The sequence below is a fragment of the Scyliorhinus torazame genome, chromosome 7 (assembly GCF_047496885.1).
Source record: "Scyliorhinus torazame isolate Kashiwa2021f chromosome 7, sScyTor2.1, whole genome shotgun sequence".
NCBI lineage: Eukaryota > Metazoa > Chordata > Chondrichthyes > Carcharhiniformes > Scyliorhinidae > Scyliorhinus > Scyliorhinus torazame.
The window spans coordinates 238,644,206-238,672,111 of NC_092713.1; the positions used below are offsets into that span (position 1 = coordinate 238,644,206).

At 48.9% G+C, this 27,906-nt stretch overlaps 1 protein-coding gene across 2 annotated transcripts in view; it reads left to right on the plus strand.

Moving 5' to 3' along the window:
* Nucleotides 1-27,906, plus strand: part of cdhr2 (cadherin related family member 2) — a 349,352-nt gene that overhangs the window by 37,953 nt on the left and 283,493 nt on the right. The gene's annotated exons all lie outside the window — the stretch shown is intronic.

The following is a 27,906-nucleotide window of genomic DNA, read 5'->3' on the forward strand; positions in this document are numbered from 1 at the left end:
TGGCACAGAGGTCCCGGGTATGGCAAGAGTAAGAAAACTGCTACATAAATGGAAGTTGAATGGGCTGAATTACCTGGGTGGCTGGAGGTTGGGGGGGGGGGGGGGGGGGATGTATTGCTTGTGAGCCCTTTGCAAATGTCAGACACCAATTGACCAACTTTATAAAAAATAAAAAATAAATTTTTTAGAGTACCCAATTAATTTGTTCCAATTAAGGGACAATTTAGCATGGCCAATCCACCTACCCTGCACATCTTTTTGGTTGTGGGGGCGAAACACACGCAGACATGGGGAGAATGTGCAAACTCCCACACAGACAGTGACCCAGAGCTGGGTCGAACCTAGGACCTCGGCTCCGTGAGGCAGCAGTGCTAACCACTGCGCCGCTGCGCTGCCCGAATTGACCAACTTTAAAAATGTCTGCCCTGCCAGAATAATGCACTGCCGGTGGGTCAAACAAGCAGGAAGTGGGACTTCCGCTCCTCAGTGGAAGAAAGCCCCACCCCGGGAGCTGCCAGCAATCCCAGCAGTGCCAGAACTGCGAACTGAGCAGTGGGTGCTGCTAGGACTGCAAATAGGCCCTGGGATAAAGACAGCCATGGAATCCAGACCCAGATAAGTCCTGGGTTTTGGGCGGGGATGGTTTGGAGAGCCTAGAGAAGAAGTGGGTGAGGGGATGGCCTTTGGGGGTCAGGTGGGGAGAGGGGGGGGGGGGAATAGCTTGAGTATGGGAGGATACCCCAATATGCACAGGGCACCCAAAAATGATGCAACCTCTTCCTTCCCGCCTTCCCCACAATGTTGTATTAAAAACAGCTTTCTCACTCTCTCCCTCCTGCCCATACCAACCATATTATGGTGTGGGCAGCATAATATTTGGGGCAACTGGCTTAGTAACAAGCTCAATTACTTTTGAATCATTAATTTAAAGATGGCAGACAGGCTGCCTAGTTCAGCATCTGCCCTCCCACCATTGAAAGGAGATCAGTTCAGGGGTGGAGAAGGAAGAGCACTCAGCTCTGACCTCATTACGGCCTTGGTTCAAACATGGACAAAAGAGCTGAATTCCTGAGTTGAGGTGAGAGTGACTGCCCTTGACATCAAGGCAACATTTGACCGAGAATGGCATCAAGGAGCCCGAGCAAAACTGGAGTCAATGGGAATCAGGGAGAAAATCTTTTGCTGCTTGGAGTCATACTTGGCACAAAGGAAGATGGTTGTGGTGATCGGAGGTCAATCATCTTAGTTCCAGGACATCACTGCAGGGGTTCCCTAGGGTAGTGTCCTTTGCCCAACCATCTTCAGCTGCTCCATCAATGACCTTCCTCAAATCACATGATCAGAAGAGGGGATGTTGAGGACAACTGCACAGTGTTCGTGACTCCTCAGATAATGAAGCAGTGCATGCTCAAATGCAGCAAAACCTGGACAATATGCAGGCTTGGGCTGACACATGGCAAGTGAAATTTGTGCCACACAAGTGTGAGGTAATGACCATCTCCAACAAGAGAAGATCTATGCATTGCCCCTCGACATTCAATGGAGTTACCATCACTGAATTTCCCATTATCAAAATCCTGGGGTTACCATTGACCAGAAACTGAACTGGACTAGCCATATAAATTGTATTGCTACCAGAGCAGGTCAAAGGTTAGTAATTCTGCGACGAGTAACTCATCTCTTCATTCTCCAAATTCTGGCTGTCATCCACAAGGCGCAAATCAGGGGCATGAGGGAATACTCTCCACTTGCCTGGATGAGTGCAGCCCTAACAACACTCCAGAAGATCGACACCATCCAGGACAAAGCTGTCTGTTTGATTGTTACTCCTTCCACAAACATTTACTTCTCTATCACTGACACAAATTGGCTGCATTGTATACCATCTACAAGATGAACCTCCTTAGGCACCACCTTCCACAACCACTATCCTCTAGAAGGACAAGGGCAGCAGATACTTGGGAACACCATCATCTGGAAAATCCCTCCAAGTCACTCACCATCCTGACTTGAAAATATATCGCCGGGATTGCAGCGGTTCAAGGCGGGAGCTCACCACCACCTAGGGCAACTAGGGATAGGCAATTGATGCTAGTCTAACCAACGACGGCCACATCCTGTAGTCATGTGAGAGTACCTTTAAGAAATGGGTGTTTATAAATGGGTATGTATATAAATATCTGTAGTGAAAGTGCCTTTAAGAAATGGGTGTTTACTACTGCAGTGATGTCAGAGAGTGGGTGGAGCTGGGCTGTCTGTCAGCTTTTTACTTTCGTTTTTGGCTGTTTGCTGCAGGGTGTGTTTTAGTTTTGTTTTCAGTGTGGGAGCTGAAGCCAGACAGAGCAGCTGTACTGTTGATCTCTCTGCCATGAAAAGACAACTTCTTGATCATTTGGTGAATTCAGAATTATAAATGTTTTCAGTAGTGACTTTAACCTGATGTGCTTCTGATAAAGATTTTGTTTTTCAGTCGTATGGATGTTAAAAAGGAAAGCTTAAAGGTTTACTTAGTGTTGTAGTCTTTGGGGGTTGTATTTGAATTAATGGTTGCTAAGATGTTCACTGTATGTTTTAAAAAGGTTCATAGAATAAACATTGTTTTGCTTTTAACAATACTTTTCCATTTCTGCTGTACTACACCTGTAGAGTGGGCCGTGTGATCCCCATACCACAATCTATTAAAAGTTGTGGGTCAGGTGAACTCCATGATACACTTTGGGGTTCTCTAAACCCTGCCCCACAACAAATTGGGGGCTCGAGGAGGATAAAAGTCTATCTATTGGATTGGCTTAGTGAACATAAAGATAGTGAGCATATTGTGGGTGCATTTCAGGTGTGGTATTCTCGTTTAAGTAGGGAGTGTGTTGTGGACAATGGCTCTTTCAGAGGCTCAGAAATTTTTGGGGGTGGAGACGGTCACAGGCAGTACCTTACGGACAGAGACTAAAAGCAGAATTGGATTTGGCAAAAACATTGCAGTTCACATTATCTGACAAAATGCAAAAAGGTGAGGTAATTATGGCGGTGGCTAAGCATTTAAAGTTGCCTGAGATACAGTTTGACTCATTGGAAATGACAAAAATTCAGTTACAAATTAAACAAATGGAACACGAGAAAGAATTAAAACCGCTTGAATACGAAAGAGAGCGAGGAAAAAGAAAGAGAGAGAGAGGAAAAAGAAAGAGAAAGCGAGAGAGAGAAAAAAGAGAGAGAAGAAAGGAACACAGAAAGAATTGCCTTAGCAGAACAAAAAGAAAGAGAAAGGGAGATACAGATCAGGGAAAAAGATAAAGAGAGAGAGTTTGAACTTCAGAAAATGGCCATGAAACATGACAGTCAGTTAAAATTGGCAGACATAAAGGGAAACATACAGTTGGCGGATAGTCAGAAAGGGGCAGCACGGTAGCATTGTGGATAGCACAATTGCTTCACAGCTCCAGGGTCCCAGGTTCGATTCCGGCTTGGGACACTGTCTGTGCGGAGTCTGCACATCCTCCCCGTGTGTGCGTGGGTTTTCTCCGGGTGCTCTGGTTTCCTCCCACAGTCCGAAGATGTGCAGGTTAGGTGGATTGGCCATGATAAATTGCCCTTAGTGTCCAAAATTGCCCTTAGTGTTGGGTGAGGTTACTGGGTTATGGGGATAGGGTGGAGGTGTTGACCTTGGGTAGGGTGCTCTTTCCAAGAGCCGATGCAGACTCGATGGGCCGAATGGCCTCCTTCTGCACTGTAAATTCTATGTAAAAAAATATATATATGATGGTGAAAAAGAGCGTCATAATCAAAGGCTTGGTGGGAATCTATTTAAATATGTCCAAACATTGCCAAGGTTTGACGAGAAGGAGGTAGAAGCCTTTTTCATTTCATTTGAGAAGGTAGCTAAACAAATGAAATGGGTATTACTGAAATGAAATGTGGGTATTACTGATTCAAACAAAGCTGATAGGTAGGGCTAGTATTTGCATCACTACTGGAGGAGGTATCTGGGATGTATGAGGAGGTGAAAAAATCCATCTTAGGTGCATATGAACTTGTGCCTGAAGCCTACAGACAAAGGTTTAGAAATTTAGGGAAAGAATTTGGTCAAACCTACATGGAGTTTGAAAGACTCAAACAGAGTAATCTTGATAGGTGGATAAGGGCTTTGAAAATAGACCAAACGTATGAAGCTCTCAGAGAAATTATACTTTTGGAGGAGTTTAAAAGTTCATTTCCTGATGTAGTGTGAACTCATGTGGAAGAACAGAGGGTTAAAACGGCAAGATTAGCAGCAGAAATGGCAGATAATTATGAATTAGTTCATAAATCGAGCTTGGTTTCCAACATCAGTTTCAGTCTGTGAGGGATAGAAACTGGGGACATGAGAAATACTCAAGTGGTAAAGGTAAAGGTGATCTGATGGGAGATGAGGAGTGTATCTCAGATTAAAAAAGAAATCCAGGAGGGTGGAAAAGAAATGAAAAGTTTCAGATGTTGTCACTGTAATAAACTAGGCCATGTAAAGTCACAGTGTTGGTGGTTGAAGAAAAGCACTGGGAAGGCTGATGTGGTAAAACAGGATAATACAGTAGGGTTTGTTAAAGTGGTAAAGGAAAGCCCGAGTGAAGCGAAGGAGGTGCAAAAGATTGTACAGCTTGATCAAGAGGTGATTGATAAAAAGGTGCCAGATCTCTTTAAAGAATTGACTTGTGTGGGTAAAGTTTACTCGTGTGTCAGGAGGAGCAGGTAAAGAAGGCACAATTTTAAGAGATATGGGAGCTAGTCAATCTTTCATGGTAAGAGATGAGGAGTTATGTAGTTTGGGAAGAATGTTGCCAGAAAAGGTGGGAATGTGTGGAATTCAGGGTGAGAGGAGTAGTGTTCAATTATAAGGTAAGGTTGGAAAGTCCAGTGAAGCGTGGTGAAGTGGTAGTAGGAGCAATAGAGAAATACAGTTTATCTTGGGTAATGGTATAGCTGGATCACAGGTGGGAGTGATGCCTACTGTGGTTGATAAGCCAGTGGAAAATCAGACAACTGAAGTGTTGAAGGACGAATATCCTGGGATTTTTTCTGGATTGTCTAGTAACGAGGGGCTGTTCAGCACAGGGCTAAATCGTGGCGTTGAAAGCAGACCAAGGCAGGCCAGCAGCACGGTTCGATTCCCGTAACAGCCTCCCCGAACAGGCGCCAGAATGTGGCGACTAGGGGCTTTTCACAGTAACTTCATTTGAAGCCTACTTGTGACAAGCGATTTTCATTTTTCATTTCAAGGTCGCAAAGTCACAGGTTAAGACAAGAGGAGAAATCAAAGAGTGACGATGAAGTTGAAGTCCAGTTATCAGAAGCGATTTTTGATCAGATGGTTGAAAAAGAAAGAGGATGAGGCGGATATTTTTAGGTCAGGAAAATTGGCAGAGTTACAACAGAAAGATATAGAAATAAAACGGATGGATCAGAAAGCATAGACGGAAGAGGAATCTGAGTGTATACCAGAGTGTTATTACCGTAAAAATGATGTCTTGATGAGAAAATGGAGACCTTTAAATATGCAGGCGGATGAAAAGTGGGCAGAAATTCATCAAGTAGTATTGCCGGTAGGGTATAGAAAGGAGGTGTTGCGAGTTGCACATGAGGTACCAGTGGGAGGTCATTTGGGAAGAAGGAAAACTCAAGCTAAAATCCAGAAACATTTTTATTGGCCTGGAATACATAAAGATGTAGTTAAATGTTGCCAATCATGTCACACATGTCAAGTGATAGGGAAACCTCAAGCAGTGATAAAACCAGCGCCCTTAATACCCATTCCAGCATATGAGGAACCTTTTACAAGGGTCCTAATTGATTGCTTGGACCGCTTCCTAAAACAAAAAGTGGAAATCAATATCTTTTGACAATAATGGATGTGACTACTAGGTTTCCAGAGGCCAGTCCAGTACGTAATATTACAGCTAAAAAGATTGTGGAGGAGTTACGTAAATTCTTTACTAGATATGGACTACCCACAGAAATACAATCGGATCAAGGATTGAATTTTGCTTCAACGTTATTCAAAGAGGTTATGGATAGCTTAGGAATAAAACAATTTAAATCAACTGCGTACCATCCAGAATCACAGGGAGCGTTAGAAAGGTGGCATCAGACATTAAAGACAATGTTGAGGGCTTATTGTCACAATTATCCAGAGGATTGGGATAAAGGAATTCCATTCGTACTGTTTGCAATTAGGGATGCACCTAATGAATCAACCAAATTCAGTCCTTTTGAACTAATTTTTGGTCATGAGGTAAGAGGACCACTTAAATTGATTGAGGAAAAGTTGGTGAGTGAGAAATCGGAAATTACATTATTGGATTACGTGTCAAATTTTAGGGAACGATTAAATAGAGCAGGCGAATTGGCTAGACAACATTTAAAAGTTGCACAAAATGTGATGAAAACGGGTAGCGGACAAGAAATTCAAAGTTCGTAGTTTTGCCTGTGGAGATAAAGTTTTAGTGTTGTTACCAGTGGTAGGTGAACGTTTAAAAGCAAGGTTTTATGGACCATATCAGATTGAAAGGAAATTAAGTGAGATGAATTATGTGGTTAAAAACACCAGATAAAAGGAAAGCTCACCGAGTGTGTCATATGAATATGCTTAAAAGGTATTTTGAAAGGGAAGGAGAGAAAAAGGAGGTTTTAATGATTCTAACGTAAAGTGACAAACCAAATCCAGGTGACTGTGAATTTGACATACCTCAAATTAAATTGGAAAATGAGGATGTTCTTATAGATTTTGGATAAATTGTTGAGTTACCTTCCAAAGGAAAAACAAACTGACCTGAAAGAGTTATTGATATTACATGGGCAGATTTGTGTAGATAAATTGGGAAGTACTAAAATGGCGGTACATGATGTACATGTGGGAAATGCTGCTGCAATCAAACAATTCACTTCCATCAAAAATAGGAAACCTTTTACTATGAATCAGTGTCTCGTAGATTCCCCCAGATGAGGAAACATCTCCTCAGCATCCACCCTATCAAGTCCCCCTCAGGATCATATATATTTCAATCAGATTGCCACTCATTCTTCTAAACTCCAATGGTAGAGGCCCAAACTTTCCTCAAAAGCAAAAGCCCTTCATCTCAGGAATCAGTTCATTGAAACTTCTCTGAACTGCCTCCAAAGCAAGTACATCTTTCCTTAAGTAAGGTGGCCAAAACTGTACACAGTACTCTAGATGAGGTCTCACCAATGTGCCGCAAGGGGCTGGTTTAGCACACTGGGCTAAATCGCTGGCTTTGAAAGCAGACCAAGGCAGGCCAGCAGCACGGTTCAATTCCCGTACCAGCCTCCCCGAACAGGCGCCAGAATGTGGTGACTAGGGGCTTTTCACAGTAACTTCATTTGAAACCTACTTATGACAATAAGCGATTTTCATTTAATTTCATTACCCAATTATTTTTTTCCCAATTAAGGGGCAATTTAGCGTGGCCAATCCACCTACCTGCTCATCTTTGAGTTGTGGGGGTGAAACCCATGCAAACACGGGGAGAATGTACAAATTCCACATGGACAATGCCCCAGGCCGGGATTCAAATCCAGGTCCTCAACGCCGTAGGCAGCAGTGCTAACCACAGTGCCACATGCCGCCCTGTCAGATTGATTTTTTTTTAATAAACATTTTATTGAGGTATTTTTGATATAGTAACAACAACAAAATAAACAATATACATGAAACCATAAACATAGTGCAAAAGCCATTTACCTTTCGTACAGGTCCCACCCTTATTAACCCCCTACTCCAATCTAAGTGACTCCTCTCCCCCTCGTCTGCTGACAATTAATTTTCTGCAAAGAAGTCGACGAACGATTGCCACCTCCGGGTGAACCCTAACAGTGATCCTCTCAAGGCGAACTTGACTTTCTCCAAACAGAGAAAGCTAGCCATGTCCGATAGCCAGGTCTCCAACTTCGGGGGCTTTGAGTCTCTCCATGCTAATAGTACCCGTCTCCGGGCTACCAGGGAAGAAAAGGCCAGAACGTCTGTCTTCAGGTGATGTCCCGGAGGACTGGAGAATAGGCAATGTTGTTCCTTGTTTACGAAGGGTAGCAAGGATAATCCAGGGAACGACAGGCAAGTGAGCCTTACGTCAGTAGTAGGGAAATTACTGGAGAGAATTCTTCGAGACAGGATCTACTCCCATTTGGAAGCAAATGGACGTATGAGCAAGAGGCGGCACGGTTTTGTGAAGGGGAGGTCATGTCTCACTAACTTGATAGAGTTTTTCGAAGAGGTCACAAAGATGATTGATGCAGGTACGGCAGTGGTTGTTGTCTAGATGGACTTCAGTAAGGCCTTTGACAAGGTCCCTCATGGCAGACTGGTACAAAAGGTGAAGTCACACGGGATCAGAGGTGAGCCGGCAAGATGGATACAGAACTGTCTAGGTCATAGAAGGCAGAGAGTGGCAATGGAAGGGTGCTTTTCTGATTGGATGGCTGTGACTAGTGGTGTTCCGCAGAGATCAGTGTTGGGACCTTTGCCGTTCAAAGTATATATAAATGATTTGGAAGAAATTGTAACTGGTCTGATTAGTAAGTTTCCAGACGACACAAAGATTGGTGGAATTGCAAATAGCGATGAGGACTGTCAGAGGATACAGCAGGATTTAGATTGTTTGGAGACTTGGGCAGAGAGATGGCAGATGGAGTTTAATCTGGACAAATGTGAGGTAATGCATTTTGGAAGGTCTAACACAGGTAGGGAATATACAGTGAATGGCAGAACCCTCAAAAGTATTGACAGTCAGAGAGATCTAGGTGTACTGGTCCACAGGTCCCTGAAAGGGGCAATACAGGTGGCGAAGGTAGTCAAGAAGACATACGGCATGCTTGCCTTCATTGGCCGGGGCATTGAGTATAAGAATTGGCAAGTCATGGTGCAGCTGTATAGAACCTTAGTTAGGCCACACTTGGAGTACGGTGTTCAATTCTGGTTGCCACACTACGGAAGGATGTGGAGGCTTTAGAGAGGGTGCAGAAGAGAGTTATCAGGATGTTCCCTGGTATGGAGGGCATTAGCTATGAGGAGCGGTTGAATAAACTCTGTTTGTTCTCACTGGAACGACGGAGGTTGAGGGGCGACCTGATAGAGGTCTACAAAATTATGAGGGGCATAGACAGAGTGGATAGTCAGAGGCTTTTTCCCAGGATAGACGGGTCAATCACTAGGGGGCATAGGTTTAAGGTGCGAGGGGCAAGGTATATAGGAGATGTACGAGGCAAGTTTTTTACACAAAGGGTAGTAGGTGCCTTGAACTCATTGCCGGAGGAGGTGGTGGAAGCAGGGACGATAGTGACATTTAAGGGGCATCTTGACAAATATATGAATAGGATGGGAATAGAGGGATACGGACCCAGGAAGTGTAGAAGATTTTAGTTTAGATGGGCTGTATAGTCAGCACAGGCTTGGAGGGCCGAAGGGCCTGTTCCTGTGCTGCACTTTTCTTTGTTCTTTGGCTGCCTCTTTCTCCTCCTGGATTCCGGGTCTTCTGACACCCCGAAAATCGCCACCTCTGGACTCAGCGCTACCCTTGTTTTTAACACCGTGGACATGACGTCCGCAAACCCCTGCCAAAATCCTCTAAGCTTTGGACATGTCCAAAACATGTGGACATGGTTCGCCGGTCCTCCCGCACATTTTGCGCACCTGTCCTCCACCCCAAAGAATCTGCTCATCTGGGCCACTGTCATGTGAGCCCGGTGAACAACCTTAAATTGTATCAGGCTGAGCCTGGCACATGTTGCGGACGCGTTGACTCTACTCAATGCGTCTGCCCATAGACCATGCTCTATCTCACCTCCCAGCTCCTCCTTTCACTTGCGCTTCAGCTCCTCGGTCTGCGTCTCCTCCGACCCCATAAGCTCCTTACAAATGTCCGAGACGCTCCCTTCTCCTACCCACCCTCTGGAAAATACCCTGTCCTGAATCCCCCTAAGCGGTAGGAGCGGGAAGGTTGACACCTGTTTACGAAGGAAGTCCCGCACCTGCAGATACCTGAATTTGTTTCACCTCGCCAACTCAAACTTTTCCTCCAACGTCCTCAGACTCGGAAAGCTCCCCTCTATGAACATATCCTCCATCCTCTCAATCCCCACTCTCCGCCATAACCGGAACCCGCCGTCCATACTCCCCGGGGCAAACAGGTGATTATCACAGATTGGGGCCTAGACCGATGCTCCCACTGCTCCCAAATGCCTCCTCCACTGGCCCCAAACTCTCAGGGCCGCCACCACCATGGGGCTGGTGGAGTACTGTGCCGGCTGGAACGGCAGAGGCACAGTTACCAACCCCCCCAGACTGGTGCCCTTACATGAAGCCGCCTCCATACGCACCCATGCCGACCCCTCCCCAACCACCCACTTCCTGATCATGGCGATATTAGCTGCCCAGTAATAGTTGCTAAGCTTTGGCAGCACCAGCCTACCCTCTCCCCGACTCCACTCAAGCATTACCTTCCTTACTTGCGGAGTCTTGCCCACCCAGACGAAGCCCGTGATCACTCTGTTGACCCACTTAAAAAAGGGCCGTGGAGTAAAGATGGGGAGACACTGAAATACAAATTGGAATCTCGGGAGGACCGTCATCTTCACCATTTGCACTCTCCCAGCCAGAGACAACGGAAGCGCGTCCCATCTCCGAAAACCGTCCTTCATTTGGTCCACTAGCCGGGCCAGATTCAATTTATGCAGTCTGTCCCATTCCCGTGCCACTTGGATGCCTAGGTACCTGAAACTTCCCTCTACCAACCTAAATGGCAGCTCTCCCAGTCGCCTCTCCTGTCCTCTCACCTGGACCACAAACATCTCACTCTTTCCCACATTAAGTTTATACCCCGAAAACCGGCCAAATTCCCCTAGAATCCTCATGATTTCTTCCATCCCCTCTATTGGGTCCGTAACGTACAGAAGCAGGTCAGCCGCATAGAGTGAAACCGTGTGCTCCACCCCCCCCCCCCGGACCAGTCCTCTCCAGCCCCTCGAGGCTCTCGGAGCAATTGCCAATGGCTCTATAGCCAGCGCAAACAACAGTGGGGAGAGGGGACATCTCTGTCTCGTCCCCCGGTGCAGTCTAAAATAGTCCGATGTTGTCCTATTTGTCCGTATACTTGCCACAGGAGCCCGATACAGTAACCTGACCAAGTCAATAAAGCCCCGCCCGGATCCGAACCGTCCCAGTATCTCCCACAGGTAATCCCATTCTACCCGATCAAAAGCCTTTTCTGCATCCATTGCGATCACTACCTCCACCTCCCTGCCTTCCGGGGGCATCATGATCACATTTAACAGCCTTCTTACATTGGCCACCAACTGCCTGCCCTTAACAAACCCCGTCTGGTCCTCCCCAATAACATCCGGAACTCAATCCTCAATCCTGGAGGACAAGGTTTTGGCCAGCAACTTGGCATCTACATTCAACAGGGAGATCGGCCTGTAGGACCCACACAGCTCCGGGTTCTTGTCCCGCTTAAGAATCAGCGAAATCGTTGCCTGTGACATCGTCTCTTGCCTCATTGAACATCCTCAACAACACCGGCCCCAATATCCCCGAGAACGTTTTTTAAAACTCCACTGGATACCCGTCTGGACCCGGGGCCTTACCCGCCTGCATGGCCTTCAAGCCCTCCACTATCTCTTCCAGCCCGATTGGGGCCCCCAGCCCTTCTACCCGCTCCCCGCCCACCTTTGGGAAATTCAGCTCCTCCAAAAAGTGCCTCATCCCCTCTGGCCCCGTATGGGGTTCCGACCTGTATAACCTGCTGTAGAAATCCCTAAACGCCTTATTCACCCCTACTGAATCACCAACCAGGTTCCCATTTCCGTCCTTTACTTTCCCTATCTCCCTAGCTGCCTCCCTCTTCCTAAGCTGCTGTACAAGCATTCTGCTGGCCTTCTCTCCATGTTCATAGATCGCCCCCCTCACATTTCTCAGCTGCTCCACCACCCTCCCTATGGTCAGTAAGCTAAACTCCGCCTGTAACCACTGCCGTTCCCTTAACAGCCCTGCCTCTGGGGTCTCCGCATACTTCCTATCAATCTGTAGTATCTCCTTTACCAGACGGTCCGTCTCTGCCCTGTCCACCTTCTCCCTGTGGGCCCGGATCGAGATCAGCTCCCCCCTGACCACCGCCTTCAGTGCTTCCCAGACCACCGCTGCTGAAATTTCCCCCGTGGCATTGACCCTCAGGTAGCTCTGAATACATTTCCTCAGCCGCTCGCACACCCCTTCATCCGCCAAAAGTCCCACATCCAATCTCCAGTGCTGGTTACTGTCTTTACTAACCTGCAGGTCAACCCAGTGCGGAGCATGGTCTGAGACTGTAATCGCCGAATACCCCGTGTCCACTACCCCAGCCAGAAAGGCCATGCTCAAAATAAAGAAATCAATCCGGGAGTACACTTTATGCATGTGTGAGTAGGAGAACTCCTTCACCCTCGCTGTCCAAATCTCCATGGATCCACGCCCCCCCCCATCAGCTCCATGAACCCTCTTCGTTCCTTTGCCATTGCTGGTACCCTGCCCGTTTTTGAGCTTGACCGGTCCAAGCCAGGGTCAATAACTGTGTTGAAGTCCCCTCCCATGACCAACCTGTGCGAGTCCAGGTCCGGTATCCTCCCCCGCATCCTCTTTATAAACTCCACATCATCCCAATTTGACGCCTGCACCCCCTCCAGTTTCCCACTGACCATAATGTACCGACCTCCCACATCCGAGACTATTCTACCCGCTCCAAATACCACCCGCTTATTGATCAGGATCGCGACCCCTCCAGTCTTTCAATCTAGTCCCGAGTGAAACACCTGGCTGACCCAGCCTTTCCCCAGTCTAACCTGGTCCGTTACCTTAAGGTGCGTCTCCTGCAACATTACCACGTCCGTCTTCAATCCCCTAAGATGCGCGAACACACGTGCCCTTTGACCAGCCCATTTAACCCTCGAACATTCCAGGTGATCAGCCTAGTTGGGGGGCTCATTGCCCCCCCCCTCCGCTGATCAGCCATCCCCTTTTTTAGGCCCGCCTCCAGCCGGTGCTCCACGCCTCCACTGGTCCATCCCCAGGCAGCCCCCGCCCCCAACCTCCTCTCTGTCCCTCAGCCCAAGTCCCTCCCTCGTCAGCAGAACATTCACCCCCCTCCCCCTCCTAGTAACAACACCCTGTAACCCAACCCCTTTTCTAAACCAAAAATATGCACCCCCCACCACTGTGCTTCTGAGAGCTAGCTCGCCCAGCTAGCTTGGTGGCCCCCATCCCCGGCGCCAGATAGTCTCCCACCTATTGGGCGTCATTCTCCGCCGGCGGGAGTCTCCGTTTTGCCGGCGCCCGGGGGTTTCCCGAGGGCGTGGGGCTGCCCCACAATGGGAAACTCCATTGACCGGCCGGTGTTACGGAGACTCCTGCCGGCCGGTCGGCGCAGAAATGTGGCGGGGCGGGTAGGAGACTTTTGCCCCATTGTTCCCTCCTCACCCTCCCCCCACCCCCCCCGCTCATACAAACAAACTCCAACATCAAACAATCCCCACACAATTGCCCAACAGAAAAACACCAAGATCAAAACAAGCACACCTCCATCCCTCAACACTGCAAATGAAAACCTTGGGCAGGATTCTCCGTCACCCCGCCGGGTCAGAGAATCGCCTGGGGGCGGTGTGAATCCCACCCCCGCCGGCTGCCGAATTCTCTGGCGCCAGGGATTTGGTGGGGGCGAGAATTGCGCTGCGTCAGTCGGCGGCCGCTGACAGCGGCCTCCCCGGCGATTCTCCGGCCCACGATGGACCGATGGCTGCCCGTTTTCGGCCAGTCCCACCGGCGTATATTACACCAGGTATTTGCCGGTGGGACCTGCTGCGCGGGCGGCCTCCGGGGTCCTCGGGGGGGGGGGGGGGCGAGGCGCGGGGGGATCTGGCCCTGGGAGGTGCCCCCAAGGTGGCCTGGCCGACGATCGGGGCACTGATCCGCGGGTGGGCATGTGCCCGCGCTGGAATGGTTCAAGCCTCTCCTTCGCGCCCGAGTTGCCCGCCCCGTCGATTCCCGCAGAATCCCGCCCCAAAACTCACTCAGCTCTACCGCTGGTTCCAAATCAATGCAAACGGCATCACAAACATCTTCCATGAAATGCAAAACGAGAAACGTTTTACAAAAACAGAGAAACAAAAAGAAAAATCAAAAACATGAATGTTGCAGCCAAGTTCAAAAGTTCTCAATCCATCACCAGCCCTTTCTTTTTCGCAAAGTCCAACGCGTCCTCGGGCGACTCGAAGTAGAAGTGCTAATCCTCATGCGTGGCCCAGAGACGGGCTGTGTATAACAGTCCAAACTTCACCTTTTTCTCAAAAAAGATCGACCTGATCTGGTTGAAGCCTGCTCTCCTCCTGGCTACCTCTACACTCAGGTCCTGGTAAACCCGCAGGATGCTATTGTCCCATTTACAGCTCCGTGTCTGCTGTAGAACACGCTCCTTATCCGAGAACCTGTGGAATCTCACCACCATTGCCCTCGAGGGGTCTCCCATTCGCGGCTTCCTCGCGAGTGCTCTGTGAGCCCTATCCACCTCCAAGGGCCGGGAGAATGCTCCATTCCCCAGCAGCCTCACAAACATGTCTGCGATGTATGCCCCAGCGTCCGTTCCTTCAGACTCCTCCGGGAGCCCGACAATTCTTAGGTTCTGCCGGCAGTACCTATTCTCTAGGTCATCCAACTTCTCCAGGAGCTTCTTCTGCTGGTCCCTCAGCATCCCCACCTCCAGCTCCACCGCGGTCTGATGTTCCTCCTGCTCAGCCAGTGCCTTCTCCACCTTCTGGATCGCCCGATCCTGGGCATCCAATCTATGCTCCAACCGCTCAATCGACTCTTTTATCGGGTCCAAGCAGTCCCATTTGTGGTAGCAAAGCCTTCCTGAATGACTTGCATCAGCTGCTCCATAGATTGCTGGGTCGACAAGCCAGAGGTCCGAACCTCCGCCATGCTGTCTTCTGTGGCAGCTACAGCCCAAGCCTTCACTATCTTTTTGTTTCTTATGAACACTTCTAGTCCTTCTCTCCATGCACCGAAGTGGGAATTCAGTAAACAATTGCCACTAACATCCGTTTTACAATTCAAGTCCGGTAGAAAAACGGGGGGAAGGTCCAAAAGTCCGACTAGTTCTTCTTAGTTAATTAAATCACCATTGTGACTTAACATTGCCTTGTCACTTGCCTCGCAATGTACCGTACCTGAAGGATCAAACATTCCTTGTAAACACAGGACAACCACCTCAAGGTCCCGAAGCCCACAGAAAAATCCAGATCACTATGTTGCAGAAAGTTTTTGCGGTCCAATGTGATAAACGATATTTAATGACCTCATCCAACCGGAGGCGGGCAGTCATTTGAACTAATCAACTGGCCAATAACCTCCCTCTTCCTGTCCTTTCCACATCATGGCAGCCACAGGATAGGCCCTGTCGTGTGGCGAGTCTACCAGGTAAATTGTGGCGGCTTCCGAGCAGGGAGGGTCCTTCTTTATGGCTTCTCCAAGGCACATGGAGGGGGTGCACCCTGGCCACACCTGCGGTTCACCCTGGCCACACCTGCGGTTCCAGTGCAGCTGCTGGAGTGTTCATCCAACAAAAATGCTTACCTCACCTTGAAGGCTGCCTCCTCTTCCTCGCCCCACATCCTCTGCAGCGGTCACCTCTCTTGGTGACGCTACCAAAGCTGCTGGGCTGTGGGCTCTTTGAATGGGCTGGCAGCACTAAGAGGTTGGCTGCCATCGTCAATTGAAGGGTGGTCCTAGCGGGTGGACAAACTTGGGGTCCTGGGCTCGACACCTGCTTTTGATCTCTGAGATTGGGGACAATTCAGCTGCAAGGCTTAATTTCTTCTGACAATACATTGGTGAAATATTTGCACAACGATTGTGGGTTTTGAAAAATGTAGTCAACAATGGTATTATTTTAAATTGGTTAATGACTATACAAAACAGGACTTTATACAGAAGTGGCAGTTTAGCTCTGGAGTCAGATCCTAATTAGATTTGAGTCAGTAATGATATCACAGTCCCTTGAGACTGCCTCAGATTCTTCATTATTGTCCTTCCTCATTACTTGCACAGGATAACTGTACCCAAACCGATTTTGTCCACCAGATGGAGCATCCACTTCAGGGATTGATCTGTTTCTGGCAAAATGATGTGCAAAATAGTGTCAGAATGAAAAGAGGAATGACATTCAAAAACAAAATCAAAACATGCTGGTGCTAAACGCTGGCAGGTAAAGTAGATATTGATGTTGGCACAAGATTTACATCATCCTGGAACAAAATCTTCTCCTTTCCATGTCTTAACAGCCATTACATAACAGTCGTACATAATTAGGACCATTCACTTCACCAACCTATCCATTATTAACAGTAAGAACAAAATTCACATCAAAACTACTGCACCTCATCGATCACAAGGATGAAGGAAACTGGAGGAACAATTCTGTTAGGCCATACTTTTATACACCATCGCCAACACCTTCACTGTCCACCTCTATCCTGTGTGTACGTCCAGGTAAATGGTGCTAACCAGTTGGCATTGCCCTTAATGAATTGAACCCACCATCTATTATGGGAGATCAATAGAATAATTATATTTTGCCCCAGCTTCTTCACCTTACCAAAGTGCAATTACCGTTAAATTCATTCATCGTTCTCCTGATCCTTTCACAATGATATTATTTAACAGTCGTTTTCAAACCCAAGGTCGTGGCCCGCGGGTGGGTCGCAGGCAGGTGTTAGGAGGGCCATGGGCCATGCGTCATGGCGTTCCTGATTGCGCAAAGTAGTGCCCAATGGCACGCCCGGCATTTAAAAATGCCAGCCAAGATCGGCTTTCAGAATGCCGGGGCCGTTCCACGCATGCCTGCCTCCTCAGCAGTGTGCAGGTCCAGAACCCAGTGAGGCAGAATGCCTCCTCCTGATGTCAGCGTGCTGACCCAGGACCAGATGATTTGTTTTTAAATCGCTGGAGTCTTCCTGCCTGGACTAGTGGCAGAGAGCAGGTCACATAAGCTGATATCACGTGTTCTGGGCGTGAGAGAGATTCCTTCATTTTCCAGCTGCCGGCAGTGCTGGTGTGAACTCCAGGGCCTCTTGTCAACAACCCATGACGAAGAAGCAGCATAAAGATGATTGCTTGAGGTATAGGTTTATTAATTGTGCCACTGCAAATCAGGATTTAATGTTCACGTGTGTTATATGCAGGGAACCACTGGCAAATGAAAGTTTAAAACCCTTAAAACTTTGAAGACATTTGAAGACTAAACATGGCGAGTTTGAAGTCAAACTTCTTGATTTTATGCAGTGAGATCTTAACTCATCAGCTGAAGTCATTATCAAAAATGTAACATTGAATAAAAAAGTGTAGTTTGCACATTCTTCCCGTTTCTGTGTGGGTTTCCTCTGGGTGTTCCGGTTTCCTCCCACAGTCCAAAGATGTGCAGGTTCGATTTGGATTTGGATTTAGATTTGTTTATTGTCACGTGTACCGAGGCACAGTGAAAAGTATTATTCTGTGTACAGTCCAGACAGAGCATTAGATACATGAAAAAAACCATCGGGCACACATAAATACACAATGCAAATACATAGACACAGGCATTGGACAGGCCATGCTAAATTCCCCCTAGGTGGGTTAGGAGGATAAGGTAGTGGATTGGGTCTAGGTAGGGTGCTCTTTCAGAGAGATAGTTCAGACCTGACGAATGGCCTCCTTCATAGGAATTCTATGATTCTATGAAATGAGGACCTGAAGACCGAGCAGGCTCACCTGTCACATTAAAGGTAAATGAAACTGGTGGGTCGCGATGGCCGGCCAACGCGCGTCACGAAGGTTGGCCAGTGTGGGTCCCGAAGGATATCCGGTTGTTAAAAATGGATCCCAGGTAAAAAGGTTTGAGAAACACTTTTAGTTAAGGTCAGTAGAATAAAATGACCAATGAAATGAAATCTGCTTGGACTCATTCATATATGCAGCAGAAGCTCACTGCGTCCAATCAACAGCGACTGCACTTCAAGGAAGTCCTTCATTTGTCGTAAAGCCCTTTGGAATGCTCCGAGGTTGACATTATTGATAAAAAGATACTATTGTTATAATCCTGTTTAAAAAGAATTTTAAACACCCAGTAATAAACAGAAAGTGCTGCGCCACAAGATTTCATGTTTTCAAACAAACGCAAACTCTACTGTGTATAAAAAAAATCAAACAAAACCAGTACTAAGTCAGCATCATAGCTTGTAATTACATATGCTTTAAAATGGAAAAGCATGATAAAACATAATCATTCATGCTTTAAACTGAAATCTTCAACTCAACCTTCTCCTTTTCACTTTGACTTTCCCTCCAGAAAGTCTTTGGCTACTTATCAGGTTCTTGAAAGTTATCTACTTTCTTTTGACCATTAGCAAAGTTTTCCACAGCTGCCTTGTAAGATCTGAGACATTTCAGCTCAAACCTGAGCCACGCCCGCAATTTCTGTGCAGGGGCTTAAACAGAACAGGAAGCACTCTTGGTTTCTAATAGCTCTGTTCCAGTTTGCAGCTGTTCTACAGCTCTTGGGCCAAGATTTTGTGTCCCCACCTGCTGCGGGCTTTTCCCATGATGATGTGGCGAGCCATTGGTTGGAGGTGGGATCTTCTGGTCCTGCCGAAGACTCTGGGCTTTTGTGTGGTTTTACTCCAATGCCCGGGGAATCTGTCACGAGGGGTCAACTTTGGTGTTGCCGGAAGATCCTGGCCTTGGCAAATTCATTCTCTGCTTTCTCCAAGATTACATAAAACTGCAACTGCAACAAAGCTAACTGTTTTTCAATGTGAGGCCGACTGCAGATTCCTTCCCCTCGCTCCAACTAGGCCAACCTCCCAGCTTCTTTCCCATTCACTAATTCCAAACTGAGAACAGTATTCTGTGTGACGGGCAACTTTGTTAGTGCTTTATTTGTTTAAGGTGCAGGCCTGAATAACATTTACCTTCTTTCGCTCCCCTGACTCGATGAACTGTAGCCTACTTAAGACTAAATTGTAACTACTTTCTGTGAGAATAAACCCCAGATGACTTAAAAGAACCTTCTAACCCTGTCCTCAGCCCATCTCCATGACAAAGTGGTGTGCTTTGGAATGGTTCAAACAGAAGTGCAACTAATTACTCTTACTTTTAACACGTTTTGCGCCTGTAACCCAGATGAATAATTTATAACTCTAATGGAGTTTTACCACCATTTCGCCGGACTGCTGTCCTTCTTTCATCTGGGAACTACATAAATAAGTTAAGTATTTTATTGAAGTAAGGGTAGATCTTCTGGCTTGAAGATGGACCATCCATTTTTTGAGTTTTATATTTCTACCTTTGACTTTGTAAACTAAATATAATTTATCTTTTGACTGTAATTAACTCAAAGCTTGTTTAATTTGCATTAACAATAACGTTGTTTATCAGTTTATCAATCAGACTTTTCATTTATCTTACACTTAACACTTCTTAAAACTAAACATTATGGCCAGAATTCTCCGGCCTTTGGGATTCTCCTTTTCTGCTGGCAGCTCACTCCCACCCATGGGGGCCGGGATTCTCCGTTCCTGCGCTGGATTGGAGAATCACTGGGGGGGGGGGGGGGGGGGAGGCGTGAATCCTGCTATGCCGCTCCAGCGCCGGGCCACCGATTCTCCGGCGACCGGCCAATGGCACCGGCGCAGCCGCCGTGGCAGTGGTGGATGGCCACTGAACGCGCCCCCCCCCCCGGTCGATTCTCCATGCTCGATGGGCCGAGTGCCCGCCGAATCCCGCCGCGTCGTTCGCGTGTGGTCCAACCCGGCGGGACCTCGGCATTCTGGCTGCGGGGGCTGTCGTGGGAGGGAAGGGGGGATCCGACTCCGGGGGAGGGACTCCACGGTGGGCTGGCTAATTCCGGGCGGGATGGCCTATGTTCCTCCACGCCGGGCCCCTGTAGGTCTCCGCCATGTTGCGTGGGGGCCGGCGCTGAGACGGCAACCCACACGCATGCGCGGACGCGCATCGCCCATGGCGCGCATGCGTGGACCCGCGCCGGCCATGCTGGGGCCCATATTGGCACTGGAGCTGCGTGAAGCGCTCCAGTGCCGTGCGGCCCCCCTGTGGGTTGGGGGATCGCTGCTCCTTGTGGCCAGATGACGCCGTCGTAAAACGCCCCGGCGTTTACGACAGCGTCAACACTCTGCCGCTAAAACGGAGAGTCCCGCCCGGGGTTCCTGGCGGCGTGGGGTGGTTTCAATGGGAAATACGATTGACAAGCGGTGGGAAGAGAGAATCCTGCCGCCAGTGAAAGGCGCACCGCTGATAAACACATAGCTGGGGGACCAGAGAATCCAGCCCTAGATTCTAGAATTATGAACTAGATAGTCACAACTCTAAATTAATGCAAGTATATTGTCTTTTCTCTTCCACACGACCTCTTGTACTTTGTGAAGACTTCTGCTGCCTTGTTGAGTCACTGTGAAGGATGAAGTATGATCTCTTGTTCTTGTGCTACGTTGCTCGCCAGCCATCTGGCACTTGAGGAACCCGGCCCTGATGCTTTTTAGTAGCTTTGGATAAAGCTAAATACTCTTTGATACTTGACTAGAGCTGGCCTGATGGCAAACTTGAGTAAGGAGTGATAAGAAGTATGGAAAAGAGAAAGAAAAGCAATGTTGAATGAAGTCATCTTCACTTAATTCAATAAGTAACATGATATATGGCATAGTTCAAAGAGATAATTGCAAGTACATGTCTTGCAAAGGCATTCAGATAAGTGGTTTGTAGTCAAGATAGATAAATAAACCAATTGCTACAGGAATATGGATTTAACCCAAGTGATTGAGCGAAAACTGTATATTCAACGGATATAATTTCCACAAACAGGTTTGCTTGGCTTGGAAGCACTTTCCTTCATTTAGAACATTAAACATTGAATAAGTGAAATTGAGCTTTTGAGTATATTGTCTTATGATCATTGATTGAACTCATATTAAAATAGTTAACTAGAAAGCAGAAAGGATCAGGCTTTCTGTTTTAACAAGGCCTCAGAATAACTCGAGACCTTTACATTTAAATATGCTCTGCCAGGAGTCAGTTTGCTTTCATTTATAGTATCCTAGGGTGGGATTCTCCGATATCGGCGTGATGTCCGCCAACCAGCGCCAAAAACGGCGTGAATCATTCCGGCATCGCGCCGCCCCAAAGGTGCGGATGTCTCCGCATCTTGAGCGGCCGAGCCCTCACCTTGAGGGGCTAGGCCCGAGCCGGACTGATTTCCGCCCCGCCAGCTGGCGCGAAACTGAATTTGCCGGGCGGCGCATGCGCGGGAGCGTCAGCGGCCGCTCACGGCATCCCCGCGCATGCGCAGTGGAGGGGGTCTCTTGCGCCTCCCCCATGGTGGAGACCATGGCGGAGGCGGAAGGAAAAGAGTGCCCCCACGGCACAGGCCCGACCGTGGATTGGTGGGCCTCGATCGCGGGCCAGGCCACCGTGAGGACACCCCCCGGGGCCAGATCGCCCCGCGCCCCCGCAGGAGGTCCCCAGAGCCCGCCCGTGCCGCCGTCCCAAAGGTGGTTCAATCCATGCCGGCTGGCGTGGGTTGACAGCGGCGGGACTTCGGCCCATCGCAGGCCGGAGAATCGCTGGTGGGGGCCCGCCAACCGGCGCACCGCGATTCCCGCCCCCGCCGAATATCCGGTGCCTGAGAATTCGGCAACCGGCGGGGGCGGGATTCATGCCAGCCCCCGGCGATTCTCCGACCCGGCGGGGGCCGGAGAATCCTGCCCCTAACAACAAAGTCATAAGGTTGTGGGTTTAAACTGCATACATGCACATGATTTAGGCTGACATTTCCATATGATACAGAGGGAATGTTCAAATGGCAAGATGTCATTTTTATGCTGAAATATAAAATGGTTTGTTTTTTGTTTAGTCGGGTATAAAATAAAACACCTGATGCGATTCTAAGAAGGGCAGAAACTTAAGTTTGAGATCAGGGCACCCTTTAAAATGACATCCCAGGGCAGCACGGTGCTGCAGTGGTTAGCACTGCTGCCTATGGCGCTGTGGACCCGAGTTCGAATCCTGGCCCTGGGTCACTGTTCATGTGCAGCTGGCACATTCATCCCATGTCTGCGTGGGTTTCACCCTCACAATCCCAAAGATGTGCAGGCTAGGTGGATTGGCCATGCTAAATTCCCCTTAATTGGAAAAAAATAATTGGGTACTTTTTGTGAGGGCCACGAAGAATCCAGCACGAGTTTCAAGGATACAAAGAAATAACATTTATTTACAAAAACATATATAGATACACACAACAGCAGCAACCTCACTTGCTGCTTACTCCTTCCTGCTGGTTCCAAACTGGCCAGCTTTATTTATACAGGGAGTCTGCTAATGATTTCTCCGCCCCCCTCATTGGGGAAGCTCATACTCCCACAGGATTGTGGGATTGTCATTAGTCCACAGCCAATGGTAAGCAGGCAGGTTATAACATCTCTCCCCACCAAAGTCCAAGGAATCCACCGAACACCCTGGCGAAGGAGGGCGTCGGACTCGTTTTGCCGCAGGCCGGACACCATTTGCACGAGGCGCTGGATCGGGCGGCGTGTAACGAGACGGAGACCGGCGCTTCCGTGATGAATGGCGTAATGGTTGTACCTCCAGGGTCCATGGGCCTGAGGATTCCCCCTCTTATGCGTCCTGTGTCTCCATCTCGGAGTAGAGTCTCCTGCCTCTGTCATCTTGGCGTCTCTATCTCCGCGCGGTTCTGTAACGATCTGCGCAGGCTTTGAGTGAGGCACCAGAGGAAGATTATGAGGACTACTTTCTATTGTCTCTGGTCTCTGCGGCTGTAAAAATGAGCTCCGGGGGCGGGGAGTCTTTGGAAGGGATAGTCTTCTGGACCGAACGTGGTCTACATGTTTGCGCTGGAGACGACCCTGGGCTTGCACCTGATAAGATATAGGGCCCGTTTGGTGAAAGATTACGCCAGGGACCCACTGGGCACCACCAGCAAAATTGCGAACGAACACTGGGTCACCGGGCGCAAATTGCCGAATCGGTTCTTGTGTGCAGCGTACTTTTGCGCCAATGTCCGGGAAAACCATACTAAGGCGGGTGCGAAGTCTCCGGCCCATTAGGAGTTCTGCGGGAGCTACCCCAGTCACCGCATGGGGGGTGGTCCTATACGAAAACAAAAAGCGAGCCAGTCTCGTGTCCATTGACCGGAAGTCTGCTTCTTTAGGCCTCGTTTGAATGTCTGCACTGCACGCTCCGCCAACCCATTTGAAGCCGGGTGGTAAGGGGCAGTGCGGATATGGCATATGCCGTTCATCTTCATGAACCTCGCAAACTCCTCACTGGTGAATGGAGTGCCGTTATCCGTGACCAGCACCTCGGGGAAGCCATGCGTACTAAAAGACAAACGCATCTTCTCAATTGTTGCGCAGGACGTTGTGCCTAGTATCTTATGCACCTCTAGCCATTTAGACTGGGCGTCGATTAATAAAAGGAACATGGATCCTTGAAAAGGGCCGGTGAAATCCGCATGCAAGCACGCCCAAGGCCGACCTGGCCATTCCCAGTGATGTAGGGGCGCGGCCGGCGGGAGCCTCTGATGCTCCTGACAAATGGAGCAGTTTTGGGCCACCTTCTCAATTTCGGCGTTGAGGCCTGGCCACCAAACATAACTCCGGGCCAACATTTTCATTTTGGTCACACCTGGATGCCCATTGTGCAAGTCTCTTAGTATCGGCTCCTGTCCTTTTTCCGGGACAATCACACGCGTCCCCCACAAGAGGATGCCGTCTTCCACGCAGAATTCTGACAGCTTGGAGGAAAATGCCCGCAACTCGCCTGGGAGCTGTCTATGCTGCCCACCATACAGGACTATGTGTCGAACCTTTGACAGGACTGGCTCCGTCTGGGAGAACTCACGGATCTGTGATGCCGTGACAGGCAAGGTGTCCATAAAATTTAGTGTTGCAACCACCTCACCGGTCGTGGGGGTCGACATGGGGCCGGTCAATAAAGACAATCGGCTCAGTGCATCGGCATTCTCTATCTGCGTTCCTGGTTTGTGCTCCAGAGAATACTCGTATGCAGCGAGCAACAAAGCCCAGCGCTGGATCCGTGCGGAACCAATGGGCGGTATTGGCTTATCCTCTCTGAAAAGTCCCAGCAGAGGCTTACGATCAGTCACGATAGTGAAGTGGCGGCCATACACATACTGGTGAAAACGTTTCACCGCAAAGACCACTGCCAGGCCCTCCTTCTCGATCTGCGCGTACCTTTTTTCCGCTGCAGTCAATGTGCAGGAGGCGAAAGCTATCGGCCCCGTTCTCCATCTTGTGGGACAGGACGGCCCCAATACCATACGGGGATGCATCACATGTGACGAGCAAAGGCTTTCCAGGATCATAGTGGGTTAGTAACCCAGACAACAACAATTGTTGTTTTATCCGCCGGAAAGCGGTTTCTTGCGGCTGACCCCAAACCCAGGTGTGATTTTTCTTTAGCAGAAGATGCAACGGGGCCAGCGTAGTTGCCAGATTGGGGAGGAACTTCCCGTCATAGTTTACGAGGCCGAGAAAAGAACGAAGATGCGAAGTGTCAGTCGGGGCGGGGGTCTGTTGAATCACGCGCACCTTCTCTGCGACGGGGTGCAAACCTTCGCGGTCCACCCGATAATCCAGGTAGACTACTTCCTTCGCCTGAAAGATGCACTTTGTGCGACGTAAATGGACTCCAGCCTCTGAAAAGCGTCTAAGGATAGCCTCCAGATTTTCCAAATGTTCCTGCTCCGACGTCCCTGTGATCAAAACGTCATCTAAGTAGACAGCGACATGTGGTAGACCTCTCCAAATGCCCATCATAACGCGTTGAAAAATAGCGCAGGCAGAGGATACTCCAAAGGGCACACGTGTATATTCATATAGGCCCCGGTGTGTATTAATCGTTACATATGGTCGGGAGGCAGGGTCCAGCTCCAACTGTAGGTAAGCATGACTCATATCTAATTTTGTGAACGAGAGTCCACCTGCAAGCTTTGCGTAGAGATCCTCTATGCGAGGCATTGGACATCGGTCGAGTCGGGAAGCCGTATTCACTGTAAGTTTATAGTCACCGCACAAGTGAACTGTGGCATCTGGCTTCATTACAGGTACAATTGGTGCTGCCCAGTCAGCGAAACGGACGGGCCTGATAATACCCAAAGTTGCCAAACGAGTGAGATCCTCTTCTATCTTCTCGAGCAAGGCGTAAGGGAACGGGCGCGCCCGGAAATAGCGTGGCGAGGCTCCTGATTCGACTCGGATACGGGCTACGGCCCCTTTTATTTTCCCCAAACCGGGCTGGAATACATCTGGGTATCGTCCTAGTACCTCAGTCAACCCTCCAGAAACTGTTTGGAGGATGCACTGCCACTGCAAGCACAAATGGCGCAACCAGTCCCGACCCAACAGGCTGTGTCCATGGCCGCGCACCACGATAAATGGGAATCGACCTTCCTGGCGTCCATAAACAACAGGGGTCATCGTAGTTCCTGCAATGTCCCATGGTTCCCCCGTGTAGGTGGCCAACCTGGCCTGTGTGTCGCTTAATGTAAGGGTCTGTATACCCTGCTTGATGCGGTCGAATGTCCTCTGGGCGATCACAGAGACCGCTGCACTAGTGTCCAACTCCATCTTAAGCGGGTGGCCATTGACCCGTACTGTCACCTTAATGGGGGCCACACGGGGAGCTGCCACACAATGCAGCTGCAGGCAGTTGTCCTCCGTCTCCACGTCTTCAGGAGTAGTCGCCGCAGGTTCATCCACATGGAAGGTACGGCCCCTTAGCTGGTCCCAGCGTCGGTCAGAACGACGGCGCCTCTGGCGCCCCCAGGACCAGCGTCCGCTACGGGGTCGGCGCCTACAAGTCTGACACGGACATGGCTCCTCATCCATTGGTTCTGGAGAAGGCTCCCTTAGGGGAGGAATGTCCGACTCCCACTGGCGTAGATCCGGACGTCGTCTCGCCCAAGGTACCGCAGGAGTGCGGGGGGACGTTTTCGGACGGAAGGGGTTGCGCCCCAAGGCATGCACTTCCATCCCCTGTATCTCCTGCACTCCTCGTTCTGCACTCTCTCGGGACAATACTATTTGAATGGCCTGTTGAAAAGTCAATGTTGGCTGAGCTAACAACTTTCTCTGGGTGGCCGCATTGTTAATACCGCAAACCAAACGGTTGCGTAACATTTCTGCCAAGGTCTCACCATAGTCACAGTACTCCGCAATCCTGCGTAGCCTGGATAGAAAGTCGGCAAGGGATTGTCCTGGGGTCCTCTCAGCGGTATTAAACTGGTAACGTTGGACTATCGTGGACGGGTTTGGGTTAAAATGCTGCCCCACTAAATTCGCAAGTTCATCAAACGTTTTGGTGTCCGGCGCAGCTGGGTACGTAAGGCTCCTATTCACCCCAAACATATGCGGGCCGCAGGCGGTGAGCAATATGACCACCTGGCGCTCGTTTTCGGTGATATTGTTTGCCCAGAAATAGTAACGCATCTGTTGTGCATACTGGTTCCAGCTTTCCAGCGCAGCATCAAAAACATCCAAACGTCCGTACAGAGGCATGGTGTAATAGAAAACAACTTCCAACCTGTATCCAACAAAAATCCAGGGAGGTGGCTTCAGCAGTGTTAACAGCTATTCACTTTAACCCTCGTCTTGTGACCCGGTTTTGTGAGGGCCACGAAGAATCCAGCACGAGATCCAAGGATACAAAGAAATAACATTTATTTACAATAACATATATACACACACAACAGCAACAACCTCACTTGCTACTTACTCCTTCCTGCTGGTTCCAAACTGGCCAGCTTTATTTATACAGGGAGTCTGCTAATGATTTCTCCGCTCCCCTCATTGGGGAAGCTCATACTCCCACAGGATTGTGGGATTGTCATTAGTCCCCAGCCAATGGTAAGCAGGCAGGTTATAACAGTCCTCTAAATTTAAAAAAAGAAAAGAAAATGACACCCCAAACTCTATGGAGCTGGGCTTGCTGATGGCACAAAACAGACCCCCCTTCTTATTTTTTTGACAAAGTGTCAGAAGACCTGGAGAGAAAACCTGGCTGTTTTCACTTTGCATTTTTGGGGAGAATTCTGCTCATTAAGTAGACATTCATCTAATTTTACCGATTATTGTGGAGTAAGGGCCTGGCACATGAAGGGTTAATGTGGGACTGAGTACAGTACCATCCACACAGAGATGTAAGAATGCACATGACCCAGACCTGGAGCAGTGTGCTTTTCAACAGGGATTTGGTAAAGCCTAATATATGTACATAGTTACAAGTAGCCAATAGGGACTTGCTGTTAACATACAGAAGACTATGGAGACTACATACATAATCTGTAACCAACCCCCATCCCGGTATGCTGTCAGCTCAGGATCCAAAAACCTTCAACTTCACAAAAGTGCTGAAGGAATTAGATAAAGAAATCTTCAGCGGTGTTCTGACCTGAAAGAAGTTCCTGAATTGAAGTTGAAGACACTGAGGAAATTTGTGAGATCAAGCTGCAAAGAAAAGGGCCTGGAGCTGAAGGCAGAGATTTTATTGCAGCAGAAGACTCCATTGAATCTGTCTTGGAAATCCAGGATGAGGTTTCCCCGGAAAACAGCAACGGCTGATGTCGGGTGGGAAAAGTGGGGTTGAAACTGCAGATAGCAATTTCTCCACTATATAGCCTGGGACTTTGAAAAAAAATTCAAGGGATGGGTCCCATGATGATTCGTTGGCAGGGTGACCTCTGATTCGCCCTCCCTGCCAGCAACTTGGCAAGCAGAGGATCGGGCGCCATTTTGAAAGGCCGCCCCGTGCAGAGA